Source organism: Pan troglodytes, chromosome 12 (genome assembly GCF_028858775.2).
Source record: "Pan troglodytes isolate AG18354 chromosome 12, NHGRI_mPanTro3-v2.0_pri, whole genome shotgun sequence".
Lineage (NCBI taxonomy): Eukaryota > Metazoa > Chordata > Mammalia > Primates > Hominidae > Pan > Pan troglodytes.
In genome coordinates, this window is record NC_072410.2 from 35,228,793 (window position 1) to 35,245,707 (window position 16,915).

Below are 16,915 nucleotides of genomic sequence, written 5' to 3' on the forward strand. Positions count from 1 at the left end.
CTTCTGGCTTCCTGGGTATTACTGCTTTCCTGTCTTCAGCTTCTTTGTCCTAAAGAACTAGAGATGTGAGCAGCGTGGCAACAAACCACTGTGGGGAGAGTGAACGATTGGTTTTCTCATTCCACCTACCGACATCTGAAAGAGCTGGAATAAAACAATTACTCTTCAGAGGATCTTTAGGCATATGAGCATTTTGGTTTTTTGTGGTTTTTTTTTTTGAGTCTCACTCTGTTGCCCAGGCTGGAGTGCAGTGGTGCAGTCTTGGCTAACTGCATCACTGCAACCTCCGCCTCGTGGGTTCAAGCAATTCTCCCTTGGCATCCTAAGTATCTGGGACTAGGGCGCATGTCACCACGCCCGGCTAATTTTTGTATTTTTAGTAGAGATAGGGTTTTGCCATGTTGGTCAGGCTGGTCTCGAACTCCTGACTGCCAGTGATTCACACGCCTCGGCCTCCCAAAGTGCTGAGATTACAGGGGTGAGCCACCGCGCCCGGCCCGTTTATTTCTAATAGACGAACAGTTCTGTTACTTAGATTAAATTCAATTTCAGTGCAGCAAAAAATCTACTACAGAAAGAAATGTGCTTTGAGGCCTCATGCCTCAAGGAGAGCTCTGCATCCTGGGGTGTGGTCCTCAGGGGGACTGCATGCAGCCCATCATTTCCAAGGAAATAGCTGGAAACCTGCCTCTAACTAGACCAGGGTTTCTCAATCATCAGCGGTACTGATATTTGGGGCTGGATAATTCTCTGTTGTAGAGGTTGTTCTGTGTATAATAGGACATTTAGCAGCACATTTATAACTCTAAGTAGCTGCCTTCCAGCCTTTAGAACCTAGTGAACCATTCAGAGTAAGACGGCAAAGGAGAAGGTGAGGAATTAATAAGCAGGTTTCAGATTTCTTTCTTGACACTTTTAGATTCTTCATCCCATTCTTGAACTTACTGGAAAAACAGCAGCCTGGGAGGCCAGAGGCTTCAGAACTGTGTGCCTTTGTACCCCTCCCCCCCACCACCCTCTCCATCCCCCGAGGGCGCTCACAAGTCCCCAAGTCCCTCCCAGGACAAAATGGGGCAAGCTTTGCTCTGAACCTCAGAGCAAAGGCCCAAACTGCTTCTCTTCCCTCCAGAGACTTTCCAGACTTGGAAAGATCCTAAATCCTCAGGGTCTAATGGGTTTTTATTTTCTTTAGCTGCTCTAGTAGTGAAACCTTGAGGTTGTTAATGAACCCTCCCCTCCTTCCCATGTTTTCCTGAGGCTGGAGACTTGCTGGCTTCAGGGCTAGAGACCTGGTGGTCTTGCCTTTGTCATGGAAAGCTGTCAGCTGGGGTGTGTGCTGGGTGCTGGCTCCGCTGAAAAAAGAAGGAATTTCTTGTGAGATTTTAAAACAAAAAAAGGCCACAGAAGACCAGATACCTACTGAATTCCTCCCTACTTTTTTATTCATGATGTCAGGAGATCATCACCAAAACCCTGGGAGGCATGAATAGCAGTCATCATTTTTAAAAAGACAACATTACAATAATAACATTACAATAATGACAACTCACTTACCAGGTGCCAGGCACTACCCTACAGCACATATTAAATATAAACTATCTGTACTAACATCCCAACAACTCTATGAAATAGATACTGTTATTATCCATCTCATCAATAGAATACTAAGGTCTGGGGAGTTTGTATAACCGGGCCATGGTCACAGATATAAGTGGTTGCTGCAGGTAAGTGGTGTAACAGGGATTCAAAATTAGGCCGTGTGATGTCAGAGTCCTCCTGACCTTAACCTACAATAGTGCCTCTCTGTTTCAAAGTGGAGAAGGGAGAGGCACAGAGAGGTTAAGTGACTTGCCAAAAGCCATACAGTTTGTTGGTTCCAGACTTGGGCCTGGAACCCAGGCTCCTGCCGCCCCAATTCAGTAATGTTTCCTTCCAGGCATTTTTTTCTGTATGCTTCCTGAGGTTGGATTTTGGATCTGGGGCTCCTTTTTGTGAAGACGGGAAGGGAAGTTGCTGTTTCTTGGCATGTCCTCCTCAGGATCAGCTAGCAGCCAGGTCAGTGGCTCAGGTCTCATGCTCTGAAGCTGCCCAGGAAAGCCAGATGATGGGGATGCTGGTTGGGAGCCTGAGCCTCACAAGAAGTGTATCCACTGACTCAGCAAATCTCCTCTGGGCACCATGCATCGGGCTGGGCTTTGAGGATACTAAGATGACCAAGACCCATTCTCTGACTTAAGTTGCTCACTACCCAGAAAAAGAGACAGACCCTTAGCAAGCATGATGCAGGGCAGTAACAGATGTACCCAGGACAGAGAGGATCCCTGGGGCTGCTCTGAGCTTCCCCACCTAGCTATGAGGCTCTGATGGGAGACAAAATGGTTTAACCTCCTGGAAGAGTAGAGGACAGCTCCCCAGGCCTGGCCGAGAGGCTGCAGCTTCTGCTGGGAGAAGACAGACCAGGATGGTTTCGGGTGTACAAAGCCACAGTGCTTCTGTAGAAGCGACTGGGTCAAGTCATGTGGAACTTGCTTCACGGCCTCAGGCCTTTGCACATGCTTAGAGTCAGTTCCCTCAGCCCTTCCAGCCTCCAGGCACATTCTATTCAAGCTAACCAGTCAGCATCAGCATCAGTATCAGTGTCTACACTCCTGGCTCTCAGCTTTCAACCCCAGTCCTGTGTGGAGAGACTGACTTCTTTGCATTGCACTTCAAAGGAGGTTCAAGGCTACCTCCTTTGTTGGAGTGTGTTGGAGTCTCCCCACTCCCCCCACCCCCCTTTACTTCCTTGAAACTCATTCAGTAAACCACAGTGCAGGGGTCCCTCTGTTCTGTACTGGAATTAGAAAGCAGGGCATTAACAAGCCTTGTGTCCTCTTTTCCCTCCCATCTCTAAGGATTATGTCAACTGACCCTACTCTACCACCACTCACCTTCAACTCTGCACACCTGAGCCCACTCACAAGCACTGTGGCCATACCCCAGTTATACAAACTCAGTCCTGGGCCTCAGTCTTCCCCTCAGTGAAATGATGATAGCAATATCTACTCCTCAGGCTTGATGGGAGGGGTAACATTCATCTGTGTGTTGGCCTAACCGAAACAACAAGAAGGGCCTCTGTGTCTACTCCACTTGTCTCTTCTCAGAAAGTTTGACATCAGTATTATCCATTTTCCATTTTGTTTGTCCAACAATGCTGGGCAGTGAGTGTGTTAGCCTTGTATTACGGAAAGGTAAGAACAGAGTAGCAGTCTTGGCAAATAGCCGCCAGGATGGAAATCTCACGGGAAAGAGAAGTCCACTCATTCATCAACAACTGCAGTTACCAGGTAAGTCAGTTAATCAACATCCCAAACACCTACTAACTCTTATTTTGCTTCCTCTATTTCTGTCTCACACCCCACATTCAAGCCTGAAACAAGAACTGCTCCATGACATCTCAGGGATTCAGCCGCCATCACCGCCTCTGTTGGCTGGAGGACCATGGCAGCCTCCTCCCTGGGCTCCCAGCCGCAACTCTTGGCTCCTTCCTGTTCACATTTCATTCCTTTCTACTATTCCAAGGTCACTCGCCACTCGGAAGCCAGTGTGATATTTATACATATAGAGACGATTATATTGTTTTCCTGCTTAAAACCTTTTGGAATGGTCTACTGGTGAGCAAACTCCCAGGTTCTTCTGTGGCCCTGCATGAACCATAGCTCCTGCCCCTCCTGCCTCTGCCTTACACGCTCCCAACCACTCACCATCTGTAGCCCCTCAAACATCCCAAACTTGTCTTTTTAAGGGTCTTTGCCATTCTTCCTTCTGCCACAAGACCTCAATGCCACATGTCTTCTCTGGCTTCAACTCTTTTCTTTTTTTTTTTTTTTAATAGAGATAGGGTCTCACTGTGTTGCCCAGGCTGGTCTTGAACTCCTTGGCTCAAGCAATTCACCCACCTCAGCCTCCCAAAGTGTCGGGATTATAGGCATGAGTGCCGTGCCTGGCCTGGCTTCAACTGTAAGGCCTGTTTTCCAGAACAGCTGTCCCTGAACATCCTAGCCCCTCCCCACCCCCACCAACTCACTTCAGGCTGCATTTTATAGATTTTTTTTTTCTGCCTTAACTAAGCCTTTGATTCAAAACAAAATACAAATATTATAAATAGGATGATTTCTGGAGGTGAGAAACCAGCAGGGCATGAGGGACCTGTGAGGGCCATGATGTGATTCACCCAGCCACACTCAAGGGCAATCCCATCCATGTGTGTTTTTTGAGACAGGGTCTGGCTCTGTCACCCAGGCTGGAGTGCAGTGGCATGATCTTGGCTCACTGCAACCTCCGCTTCCTGGGTTCAAGTGATTCTCTTGCCTCAGCCTCCCAAGTAGCTGGGATTACAGGCACCTGCCACCAGGCCCGGCTAATTTTTGTATTTTTAGTAGAGACAGGGTTTCCCCATGTTGGCCAGTCTGGTCTCAAACTCCCAGCTTCAAATGGTCCACCTGCCTCGGCTTCCAAAAATGCTGGGATTACATGCATGAGCCACTGTGCCTGGCCATCATCCTAGTTTGCGAAAAAGCCTCTGTCTAAGTGAGATCACTGTGGTATTGATCCTGAGAGAAAGGTACTTAGTTCCTCCTCCTCTTTTGGAGAAACTGATGCTCAGGGCATCTATGTTTCCATGACTTTTGTTTATGATACACCCCACTTGCCAGATTGGCATTCTTGGGTAGAGGAAACAGACAAAGTTATCTTTCTCCTTTAGTTTTATAAGATGGGTAAAATCTCAAGAATTTTTGCTGTGTTTAGCCTGGATTTAGAACTCAGCCATCTCCATTTCCTGACACACTACTTCCCCCTTCCCATTTTCATACCTACCCTGTGTCCTCCTATACTTGAGAGCCTCCGCCAAACACCTGGAGTCTTTGATCATCAACCCTTCAGTTGCCCCCCAGCATTCGCTTAGGTAGAAGACTTTCAAGTTCTCCTCTCCCCCTTTGCTAGGTTTTGGGAAAGTAAGAAAACATTCACAGCAGCTGTTACAGTGCACCTTTTCCCACAGACTGGTGGTAAGAGCCAAAAGATTGCCACTGAAGTAAAGCTTTTAAAAACCTTTCCTACAATGGGATTAACTGCCATGCAGCCAACGATGCCAGCCACACATCATAGTAAAGTCAGCCATGGGCCCCAGCCTCTTCCATAGCCTGCTCAGATTATGCGCTATGTTCCGCTAGATCTACCTTTCTTGATTCAGGAACTAGTGAGAACACATGTGTCCTACCATGATAGGGTTTTGCCATTACTGAAGCAGTTGTGGGGATAGCACTTGTGTGGCAGTAATCCTCCTTTTTAACAGCTTACATGCCAGGATTTCCCTAGAGAGGCAGCATCACGATTCATTCTGATGTTTCTGAATTTAGTGTTCCTTCATTAGCTCAGTGATTTTTACTAAATGCTTACTATACCTACTGGGAGACACAGCCAAAAGCAATGCCCCAGTAAGGATGGCACTTATATTCCAGTGGGAGCAAAGAAGCAAAGAGGGGCTGGCAGCAGGGTGACAAGTGCCTTGATCAGGGAAGAGTGGGGGGCAGTGGGACTCTCTGGGAGAGTCCCCACACCCTGACCTGAGTAGGGGTTAGCCAGACAAAGGGTGCTAAGGGGAAGGACTAAGTGTGGGTGGAAGAAGCCATGCAGAGGCCGGGACATGAAAGAACACAGCTCCTGTGGAGAATTGGAAGAAGCTGCCCAGGGAGGCAGGCCAGCCCACAGCAGAGTCTCAGACAGGGAACGGAAGTGGAGGCTGGGAGGTGGCTCTATGGTCTGCAAAGCCCATTAAGTAAATAGAATGGGATAGAACAGAATAGAATGGGAGTGAGAATCTAATTTTTTTCTTTAAAAGATTTTTTTTTTTTTCCTGGTTGGGTATAGTGGCTCACGCCTGTAATCCCAGCACTCTGGGAGATCAAGGTGGGCAGATCATGAGGTCAGGAGATCAAGACCATCCTGGACAACATGGTGAAACCCCATCTCTACTAAAAATACAAAAATTACCTGGGTGTGGTGGCATGCGCCTATAATCCCAGCTACTCGGGAGGCTGAGGCAGGAGAATTGCTTGAACTAGGGAGTCAGAGGTTGCAGTGAGCCGAGATTGCACCACTGCATTCCAGCCTGGCGACAGAGCAAGACTCTGTCTCAAAAAAAAATTTTGTTTTTAAAGGAGAGGTAGGGCTGGTACGTGGTGGCTCACACCTGTAATCCTAGAACTTTGGGAGGCCAAGGTGGGCAGATTACCTGAGGTCAGGAGTTCGAGACCAGCCTGGCCAATATGGTGAAACCCCAATCTCTACTAAAAATACAAAAATTAGCGGTGCATGGTGGCACATGCCTGTAGTCCCAGCTACTCGGGAGGTTGAGGCAGGAGAATCGCTTGAACCCAGGAGGCGGAGGTTGCAGTGAGCCGAGATCATGCCACTGCACTCCAGCCTGGGCGACAGAGGAAGGCTCTGTCTCAAAAAAACAAAAACAAAAACAAAGAAACAAAAAACGGGGTGAGAGGTGGTCTCACTATGTTGCTCAGGCTGGTCTTGAATTGAAACAACCCATCAGCCTTGGTCTCCCCAAGTGCTGGGATTACAGACCACCACACCAAGCCACCACACCCAGTCATCTAATTTTAAGAATGAAATTCATTTTAGGCTGGGCACGGTGGCTCATGCCTGTAATCCCAGCATTTTGGGAAGCCAAGGCGGGTGGATCACTTGAGGTCAGGAGTTTGAGACCAGCCTGGCCAACATGGTGAAACCCTGTCTCTACCAAAAATACAAAAAAATTAGCCAGGTGTGGTGGCGTGTGCCTATAGTCTCAGCTACTCAGGAGGCTGAGGCAAGAGAATCAGTTGAACCCAGGAGGTGGAGTTTGCAGTGAGCTGAGATCGTGCCACTGCACTCCAGCCTCGGCAGCAAAACAAGACTCTGTCTCAGAAAAAGAAAAGAAAAGAAAAGAAAAAAAATAAATTCATTTTAAGAATGAAATTTGGGTTGGGTGTGGTGGCTCAAGCCTGTAATCCTAGCACTTTGGGAGGCGGAGACAGGCAGATCGCTTGAGCCCAGGACTTTGAGACCTGTCTGGGCAACATGGAGAAATCCCGTCTATACAAAAAAAAAAATACAAAAAATTAGCCAAGCCTGGTGGCACAGACCTGTAGTCCCAGCTACCGAGGAGGCTGAGGTGGGAGGATCACTTTAGCCAGGGAGATCAAGGCTGCAGTGAGCCATGATCGCACCACAGCAGTCCAACCTAAGTGACAGAGTGAGACCCTGTCTCAAAAAATAAAATAAATAAACAATAAAATAAGAATGAAATTTGTGTTTCAAATAGAGTTCTTTGTCAATAATCCTTTGGAGGGACAAGATTTCCTAAAGAGACCATTCTGGAAGCTACTGTAGAAATATAAGCAAGAGGTGACAGTGGTCTAAAGTAGGGTAGGGATGCTGTGGAAGAAAACAATGGGCAGGTTTGGGAGATACTGAAGAGATAGGAGGGAACAGACTTTGTGGTTTCCGAACGTGGTAGTTGAGGGAGAAGGAAGGGTTTGAGATGACCATCAGGTTCTGCCTGAAGCAACAGGTAAAAGGTGGTGGTGTTCACCAGGTCCGGGCCCTGCAGAGGAGGTAGGATTCTTTGTGGATCACCAGGAGGAACTTTGTACCAGAAGCTGCAACCTATAGATCGAGATTAGGAGAGGGGACCAGGCTGGCTATGTACATCTGGGAGGTATCAGGATGTGGAAGACAGGTTTAATTTAGTCATTTAATAAAACTTTCATAGCAGCTACTTTGTACGAGCCCTTATGTTAGGGGCTGGAGATAAATGGTGAGTTAGATAGACTTGTTTCCTTCTCTCTTGGAGTTTACACTCTAACTGGGGAGACAGACTTCCACTAAATAAATTCACAAATGAATATGTCATTACAGAGCAGCATAAGTGCCATGAAGGGGCCAGGCAGGCTTCTGTGAGTGTATAAAACGAGGGACAGGAATCTAGCCTGGGGAGTCAGAAAAGGTTTCCCTGAGGGCAGGCAGCTTGAATTGAGATCTGAAGAAGTGGTCATGGGTGAACCAGGAGATAGGAAGGGAAAGGGCGTTTCCAAACAGAGGGAGCAGCACTTATACAAAGTCTCTGTCACAGAGGGCTGGGGGACACAGGAACAACATGGTGGCACATCATCAGACTTGCATTTTGAATGGGTGGGTGAGGTAGGGGAGTCTTCAGGGATGGGGTGGACAAGTGTAGGAAGTTATTACAGTTGTTGGTAAGTGACTTGAACCAGGATAGTGACAACAGAAAGAGGCATGGATTCTTTTGAGAGATATCAAGGAATTAAAATCAACAAGACTTGGTAAGGCATTGGATATGGTGAGGAAGCCATCAGAGATGTATTCTGTGGCCTGGGAATTAAGCTGGGAGGAGGGCCATTTCTGAGGAGGGGAAATTGAAAAATTAGTTGTTTTGGGGAGGAGAAGATCATAAATTTGGTCTTGACACATTGCACTGAGTTACCTCTGAGATATTTGAGTGGAAGTGTAGATAGATCAGAAGCTCAGAGGAAAAACCTAGACTAGAAATTTAAGTTATGAATCACTGAGGTAGAAATATTAATTAAGGGGCTTCTAGTTTCTGGTCTGACATGTGAAAAAGCTTGGAAGTTATCACTTTTGTGCTTACGACAAGAAAAAAACTGAACAAACTAACAACTTTTCTTAGATCCATCAGAGAATTGAGGTCACAGGGCAAACTGCCATCCCAAATACCAGAGAAAGAGGTGGTTACCGAGAACCACAGAGAACCACATCTTACCAGTAGCTGAAGCCTGTACTGATAGAAAAACTTAAACTGTAATTGACAGATTGCAGGAGGCTCAGCCTGTGGACAAACTTAAAGAGTTAAAAACTCACGCCTGTAATCCCAGCACTTTGGGAGGCTGAAGCAGGTGGATCACCTGAGGTCGGGAGTTTGAGACCAGCCTGACCAACACGGAGAAACCCCGTCTCCACTAAAAGTACAAAATTAGCTGGGCGTGGTGCCGCATGCCTGTAATCCCAGCTACTGGGGAAGCTGAGGCAGGAGAATTGCTTGAACCCGGGAGGCGGAGGTTGTGGTGAGCTGAGATCATGCCATTGCACTCCAGCCTGGGAAACAAGAGTCAAACTCCATCTAAAAAAAAAAAAGAAAGAAAAAGAAAAAAATGCTGAGAAGCACTTATGAAGGTCACAGCCCAGAGGCACAGGCTTGCCAAAAGACCTACTCATAGGATTATGGAATACTTCCTCCTCCCCAACACCTTACCACTATGTTAATCAGCCTCCTGTATAACAGTGGATTACATTTAAAAGAACGGCAAGGCTCAGACTCTGTTTTCAGAAGTTGTCACTAGAGAAACCCAAAGAAAACAGGGGATACATGGCCAGGCACTGTGGCTCACATCTGTAACCCCAGCACTTTGGAAGACCGAGGTGGGTGGATCACTTGAGGCCAGGAGTTTGAGACCAGCCTGGCCAACATGGCGAAACCCCATCTCTATTAAAAATACAAAAATTAGCCGGGTGTGGTGGTGCACACCTGTAATCCCAGCTACTCAGGAGGCTGAGGCAGAAGAATTGCTTAGACCCGGGAGGTGGAGGTGGAGGTTTCAGTGAGCCAAGATCATGCCACTGCACTCCAGCCTGGGTGACAGAGTGAGACTGAGAAAAGAAAAAAAAGAAAGGAAGAAAGGAAGAAAGAAAGAAAGAAAGAAAGAAAGAAAGAGGGAGGGAGGAAGGAAGGAAGAAAGGAAGGAAAAGAAAAGAAAGAGAGAGAGAAAGAAAAGAAAGAAAAGCAAACGGGATACAAAAACAAGGACATTGGAAAATAATTTTAACCCACAACACATACAGCTACAACAACAGCAAACACAGCCTAACTCCTAGCTAAACAAGGACATTGGAAAATAATTTTAACCTCTAACACATACAGCTACAATAAAAAGTAAACACAGCCTAACTCCTAGCCAAATAATCATAAAGCATTACCCTAAAGGCCTGTCTACCTCAGTTTCTTTAATGTGAAGCATCACGTCTAGGTTTCAACAAAAAATGTATAAGGCATGCTAAATGGCAAAAAATGAAATTTGGAGACATAAAGCAAGCATCAGAACCAGACTCAGATATGACAGAGATTTTGGAATGATCAGACCTGCAATTTAAAATAACTATGATTAACATGCTAAGGCCTCTAATGGAAAAAGTGAACACCATGCAAGAACAGATAAGTAATGCAAGCAGAAAGATGGAAACTCTAAGAAAGAATCAGAAGGAAATGCTGGAAATTAAAAACACTGCAAGAGAAAGGTAGGGGGAGTGGGGAGGGATAGCAAGAAAAAAATAAAGAAATAAAAAAAGAGAAAGGTAGAGGCCGGGCGTAGTGGCTCACAGCTGTAATCCCAGCACTTTGGGAGGCCGAGGCGGGCAGATCACGAGGTTGGGAGATCAAGACCATCTTGGCTAACAAGGTGAAACCCCATCTCTACTAAAAATAAAAAAAATAAAAAAAATTAGCCAGGTGTGGTGGAATGTGCCTGCCTGTAGTCCCAGTGACTCAGGAGGCTGAGGCAGGAGAATCGCTTGAACCCAGGAGGCACAGGTTTCAGTGAGCAGAGATCATGCCACTGCACTCCAGCCTGGGTGACAGAGTGAGAGTCCTTCTCAAAAAAAAAAAAAAAAAAAAAAAAGAGAGAGACAGAGAAAGGTAGAATGCATTTGATGGGCTCATCTGCTCATCTGTAGACTGGACATGACCAAGGGAAGAATCCGTGAGCTTAAAGATATGTCGGCTGGGTGCAGTGGCTCACGCCTGTAATCCCAGCACTTTGGGAGGCCGAGGCTGTGGATCACGAGGTCAGGAGTTAGAGACCAGCCTGGCCAATATGGTGAAACCCTGTCTCTACTAAAAATACAAAAATTAGCTGGGCGTGGTGGGGTGCACCTGTACTCCCACCTACTCGGGAGGCTGAGGCAGAAGAATTGCTTGAACCCAGGAGGTGGGGTTGCAGTGAGCCGAGATCGTGCCACTGCACTCCAGCCTGGGTGACAGAGTGAGACTCTGTGTCAAAAAAAAAAAAAAAAAGATATGTCAATAGAACTTCTAAAACTGAAATGAAAAGGGAAGATATGATGAAAAAGATAGAACAGACGATCCAAGATCCAAGAACTGTGGAACAATTACGAAAGGTATAACTTACATGTAGTAGGAATACCAAAAAGAGAAGAAAGTGAGAAAGGAACAGAAGAAATATTTGACATAATAATGGCTGAGAATTTTTCAAAAATTAATGACTTTTTAACTCAAAATTTCTAGATCACTGCAAAATTGACAAAATCTTTTTTTTGGTTGTTTTTGTTTTTATTTATTTATTTATTTTTGAGATGGAGCCTCACTCTGTTACCCAGGCTGGAGTACAGTGACATGGTCTTGGCTCCCTGCAACGTCCACCTTCCAGGTTCAGGCGATTCTCCTGCCTCAGCCTCCCAAGTAGCTGGAATTACAGGGACTCACCACCAAGCCCAGCTAATTTTTGTATTTTTAGTAGAGACGGGGTGTCATCATGTTAAACAGGCTGGTTTTGAACTCCTGCCCTCAGGCGATCCACCCGACTGGGCCTACCAAAGTGCTGGGATTATAGGCCTGAGCCACTGTGCCTGGCCCAAAATTAACAATGTTTTTTTTTTTGACATGGTGTTTTGCTCTTGTCGCCCAGGCTGGAGTGCAATGGCGAGCTCTCAGCTCACCGCCTCCTGGGTTCAGGCGATTCTCCTGCCTCAGCCTCTCAAGTAGCTGGGATTACAGGCACCCGCCATCATGCCCAGCTAATTTTTGTAGAGAGGGGGTTTCACTATGTTGGCCAGGCTGGTTTTGAGCTCCTGACCTCAGGTGATCTGCCCGCCTCAGCCTCCGAAAGTGCTGAGATTACGGGCGTAAGCCACTGTGTCTGGCCCCAAAAAAATTTTTTTTGAGACAAGGTCTCGCTCTGTTGCCCAGGCTGGAGTGCACTGGCATGATCACTGCTTACTGTAGTCTTGACCTCCTGAGCTCAAGCAATCCTCCCACCTTAGCCTCCCGATTAGCTAGGACTACAGGTGTGTACCACCATGCCTGTCTAATGTTTTTCATTTTAAAATTATTATTATTTTTGAAACAAGGTTTTCCTTTTATTTTATTTTATTTTTTTGAGATAGAGTCTCACTCTGTCGCCTCACCCAGGCTGAAGTGCAGTGGTGCAATCTCAGCTCACTGCAATCTCTGCCTCCTGGGTTCAAGCGATTCTCTTGCCTCGGCCTCCCAAGTAGCTGGGATTACAGGTGTGCATGACCAAGTCCAACTAATTTTTTTGTATATTTAGGAGAGACGGGATTTCACCAAGTTTGCCAGGGTGGCCTCAAACTCCTGACCTCAAGTGATCCCCGGCCTCAAGTGATCCCCGGCCTCAGCCTCCCAAAGTGCTGGGATTACAGGCGTAAGCCACCGCACCCGGCTGAGACAGGGCCTTTCTCTGTCACCCAGGCTGGAGTGCGGTGACGCAACCATGGCTCAATCACTGCAGACTTAACCTCCCGGGCTCAGGTGCTCCCATCTCAGCCTCCCGGGTAGCTAGGACTACAGGCGTGTACCACCACGCCTGGAATTTTTTTCTATTTTTAGTAGAGATGAGGTTTCACCATGTTGGCCAAGCTGGTCCTGAACTCCTGGGCTTAAGTGATCCGCCCACCTCGGCCTCCCAAAGTGCTGGGATTACAGGCGTGAGCCACCACACCTGGCCATCTTTGCCAATCTTAAGTGGTTGGGTAGAAGATAAACACATAGATCCTTCCTTTACACTGCCCACGAGCGATTACAAAAAGAAATGAGTTCTGCAGTAGGGATTGTCCAGGAAAAAAAAAAAGTGAGAACAAAAAAATTCCATTTAACTTCTAGTTAAACATGACAAATGAAATGGGGATTTATCTTTATTCCCTTGAGATGTCGCTAAAATGAATTAAATAAATAACTGAGTAAGATGAATACAAGGCATGAGGCAACAGGAGAGGCAAGACAGCAAAAAGACCAATGTATATAATTTAGTACCATTTGTGCAAAAAAAAAAGGTGGTGGGGAAGAGGAAGAATAGGTGTATGTTTGTTTACATATGCATAAAATATTATTTGTAGAAACACAAAATCTAGTTATATGGACATCCTGGAGAGGTGAGTGGAGGGGCTGGGAGAAGAGTGGGAAGGAGGCTTCAATGCACAGCCTTTGGTACATCATTGACAGTGTGAACGATGTAAATATTTTCCTATTCAAAAATAAATTACTACAATTTGGCCTGGCGCAGTGGCTCACGCCTGTAATCCCAGCACTTTGGTAGGCTGATGCCTGCGGATCACCTGAGGTCAGGAGTTCAAGGCCAGCCTGGCCAACATGGTGAAATCCCATCTCTACTAAAAATACAAAAATTAGCCAGGTGTGGTAGTGCACGCCTGTAATCCCAGCTACTCAGGAGGCTGAGGCAGGAGAATTGCTTGAATCCAGGAGATGGAGGTTGTGGTGAGCTGAAATGGCACCATTGCACTCCAGCCTGGGCAATAGAGTGAGACTCTGTCTCTAAATAAAGAAATACATAAATAAATAAATTACTGCAATTTAAAATTTTAAAATACAAATGAAAGTATTTCCAAAAGGAGAGATAGTCATTAAGCAAATAACTGTAAAAATAACTCTATGATTCCATAAAGGAAATATTCAGAGTGTTGTTATAGATAGAACAAGGCCTCCCAAAGTGCTGGGATTACAGGCATGAGCCACCGCGCCTGGCCTCTTCTTTTAATAACGGTTCTTTTGGTGAAGTTCTCTTGGCCATAAACTCCCTAAGATTTTGGCCTGAGGTCTGGGGCTTTGTGGAAGGCCTCCCTGAAGCTCCCAAATGGATAAGGAGAAGGCATTCCAGATGGGTCAAACATGGGCAGCGTGCTGCGGTGGGAAGGGGCAGTGAACAGGCCAGAAAAAACAACTCAAGTTTTTATTTATTTCCTTTTTCTTTTATTTTGTCAGATAAAATGTAACACATATTTATTTATTTTTATTTTTATTTTTTGGAGATGGAGTCTCACTCCTGTTGCCCAGGCTGGAGTGCGGTGGCAGATCTCGGCTCCCTGCAACCTCCGCCTCCCCGGTTCAAGCAGTTCTTCTGCCTCAGCCTTCCGAGTAGCTGGGACTACAGGCACATGCCGCCGTGTCCGGCTAATTCTTTGTATTTTAGTAGAGACAGTGTTTCACCGTGTTGCCCAGGCTGGTCTCGAACTCCTGAGCTCAGGCAATCCGCCCGCCTCGGCCTCCCAAAATGCTAGGATTACAGGTGTGAGCCACTGCGCCCGGCCTGGTCACACATATTTATTACTAAACAAACCACTAGTGCGGAAGCATAGAAACAGAGAAAATCATTTACTCAATAAAACATGTCTTACTGTCCAGATAGCAGTGACATTTTCAGTTTGATATGGTAAGATGACAGTGACCTTGATGAAGCATAAATATGTCAGCTCATGTACAATTCTCGCTGGGTTATCAGGGAGAATATTTAAGGCAGAGGGTGGAGCAAATGCAAAGGCCCACAGATGGAAGAATGCTTAGAATGCTTGGGTGGGTGGAGCATGACAAGCACGTGATAGGGATAAGCTCAGAGAGGGCGTGCGGGAAGACGGAAGGTGTAAAGCCTCATCGCTATTGTGAGCACTGTGGCTTTTACTCTGAGATGATAAGCAACAGTACGATGTTTCTTAAGTGGGGAGAGGAAAGGCCGGGCGCTGTGGCTCATGCCTGTAATCCCAGCACTTCGGGAGGCTGAGGCGGGCGGATCACGAGGTCAGGAGATCCAGACCATCCTGGCCAACATGGTGAAACCCCGTCTCTACTGAGAAAAATACAAAAATTAGGGCCGGGCGCGGTGGCTCACGCCTGTAATCCCAGCACTTTGGGAGGCCAAGGCAGGCGGATCACGAGGTCAGGAGAGCGAGACCGTCCTGGCTAACACGGTAAAACCCTGTCTCTACTAAAAATACAAAAAAAATTAGCCAGGCGTGGTGGCAGGCCCCTGTAGTCCCAGCTACTCAGGAGGCTGAGGCAGGAGAATGGCGTGAACCCAGGAGGCGGAGCTTGCAGTGAGCCAAGATTGCGCCACTGCCCTCCAGCCTGGGTGACAGAGCAAGACTCCGTCAGAAAAAAAAAAAAAAAAAAAAAAAGGCCGGGCACCATGGCTCACGCCTGTAATCCCAGAACTTTGGGAGGCCGAGGTGGGCGGATCATGAGGTGAGGAGTTCGAGACCAGCCTGGCTAACATGGTGAAATCCCGTCTCTACCAAAAATACAAAAATTAGCCAACCCAGCTACTCAGGACGCTGAGGCAGGAGAATTGCTTGAACCCAGGAGGCAGAGGTTGCAGCCAGCCGAGATCACACCACCGCGTCCCAGCCCAGGCGACATAGTGAGACTCCGAATCAAAAACAAACAAACAAACAAACAAAAAAGATGGAGAGGAAGGATCTGACTTGAGCTTTAGAGGAATAAATCAGGCTTACGGAGTCTGAGAATGAGTGGTACAGGAGAGAGGGCTGAGATAGGCAAATCAGGCAGGAGGCTGTGAGGAGATAGCGGTCGTTTGGATCAAGCTGGTAGCAGTGGAAGGGAAGAAGAGATTCTGGTCAGAGTCTGGATTTATTTATTTATTTGTTTGTTTATTGAAATGGAGTTTCGCTCTTGTTGCCCAGGCTGGAGTGCAGTGGCATGATGATGGCTCACTGCAACCTCCGCCCCCTGAGTTCAAGCGATTCTCCTGCCTCAACTTCCCCAGTAGCTGGGACTACAGGCGCCTGCCCTCATGCCCAGCTAATTTTTAGTATTTTTAGTGGAGACGGGGTTTACCATGTTGGCCACACTGGTCAAACTCCCGACCTCAAGTGATCCACCCACCTCGGCCTCCCAAAGTGCTGGGATTACAGGCGTGAGCCACCACACCTGTACCTGGATGTATTTTAAAGGAAGAACTGATATAGTTGTTTGTTTTGTGTGTGTGTGTGTTAGTATTTTAATACAGTTCAAATCAGTGTGTATGGTTCATTTCAGCTCCTTCACTGCCAAATCAGGGGGCAGGGACTGCTTCAGTTTCTCTGCCTTCTCTTTTTCCCTATGACCATGGTGTACAGGTATCTGCTAAATTGAACTTCAAATTTCGCATTGTCCTTCTTTTCTTTCTTATTTATTTATTTATTTATTTATTTATTTATTTATTGAGACGGAGTCTCACACTGCCCCTGGGCTGAAGTGCAGTGGTACAATCTCGGCTCGCTGCAACCTCCGCCTCCCGAGTTCAAGCAATTCTCCTGACTCAGCCTCCCGAGTAGCTGGGACTACAGGCATGTGCCACCATGCCCGGCTAATTTTTGTATATTTAGCAGAGATGAGGTTTCACTATATTGGCCAGTCTGGTCTTGAACTCCTGACTTCGTGATCCACCCTCCTCAGCCTCCCAAAGTGCTCAGATTACAGGCATGAGCCACCACGCCCGGGCTGTCCTTCTTTTTCTTGATCTTGACAGATTTGGCATCCTTTCACCAGGCAGTGAGCAGAAAGTGCTTGATTTCCTCAATTTTCAGAGGCATGGCAACAAGGCATACAGGGAGTGGGGCAGACTGGCACCTGGGGTTCCCAAATTTCACCCAGCCATGGATTGCTCCAGATTACCCCTCTTGGCCGAATATCACCCCAGAGACCTGATATAACTGTTGATACAACAGTTGCGGATGCATTGGATATGGGGTGTGAGAGGAAGAGAGGGCTCCCCAAGTTATCAACTGAAAGCAGGAAACA

At 46.8% G+C, this 16,915-nt stretch overlaps 1 pseudogene; it reads right to left on the reverse strand.

Moving 5' to 3' along the window:
* Positions 1–16,152: 16,152 nt before the first annotated feature.
* Positions 16,153–16,707, reverse strand: LOC100615369 (large ribosomal subunit protein eL38-like; annotated as a pseudogene).
* Positions 16,708–16,915: the final 208 nt, after the last annotated feature.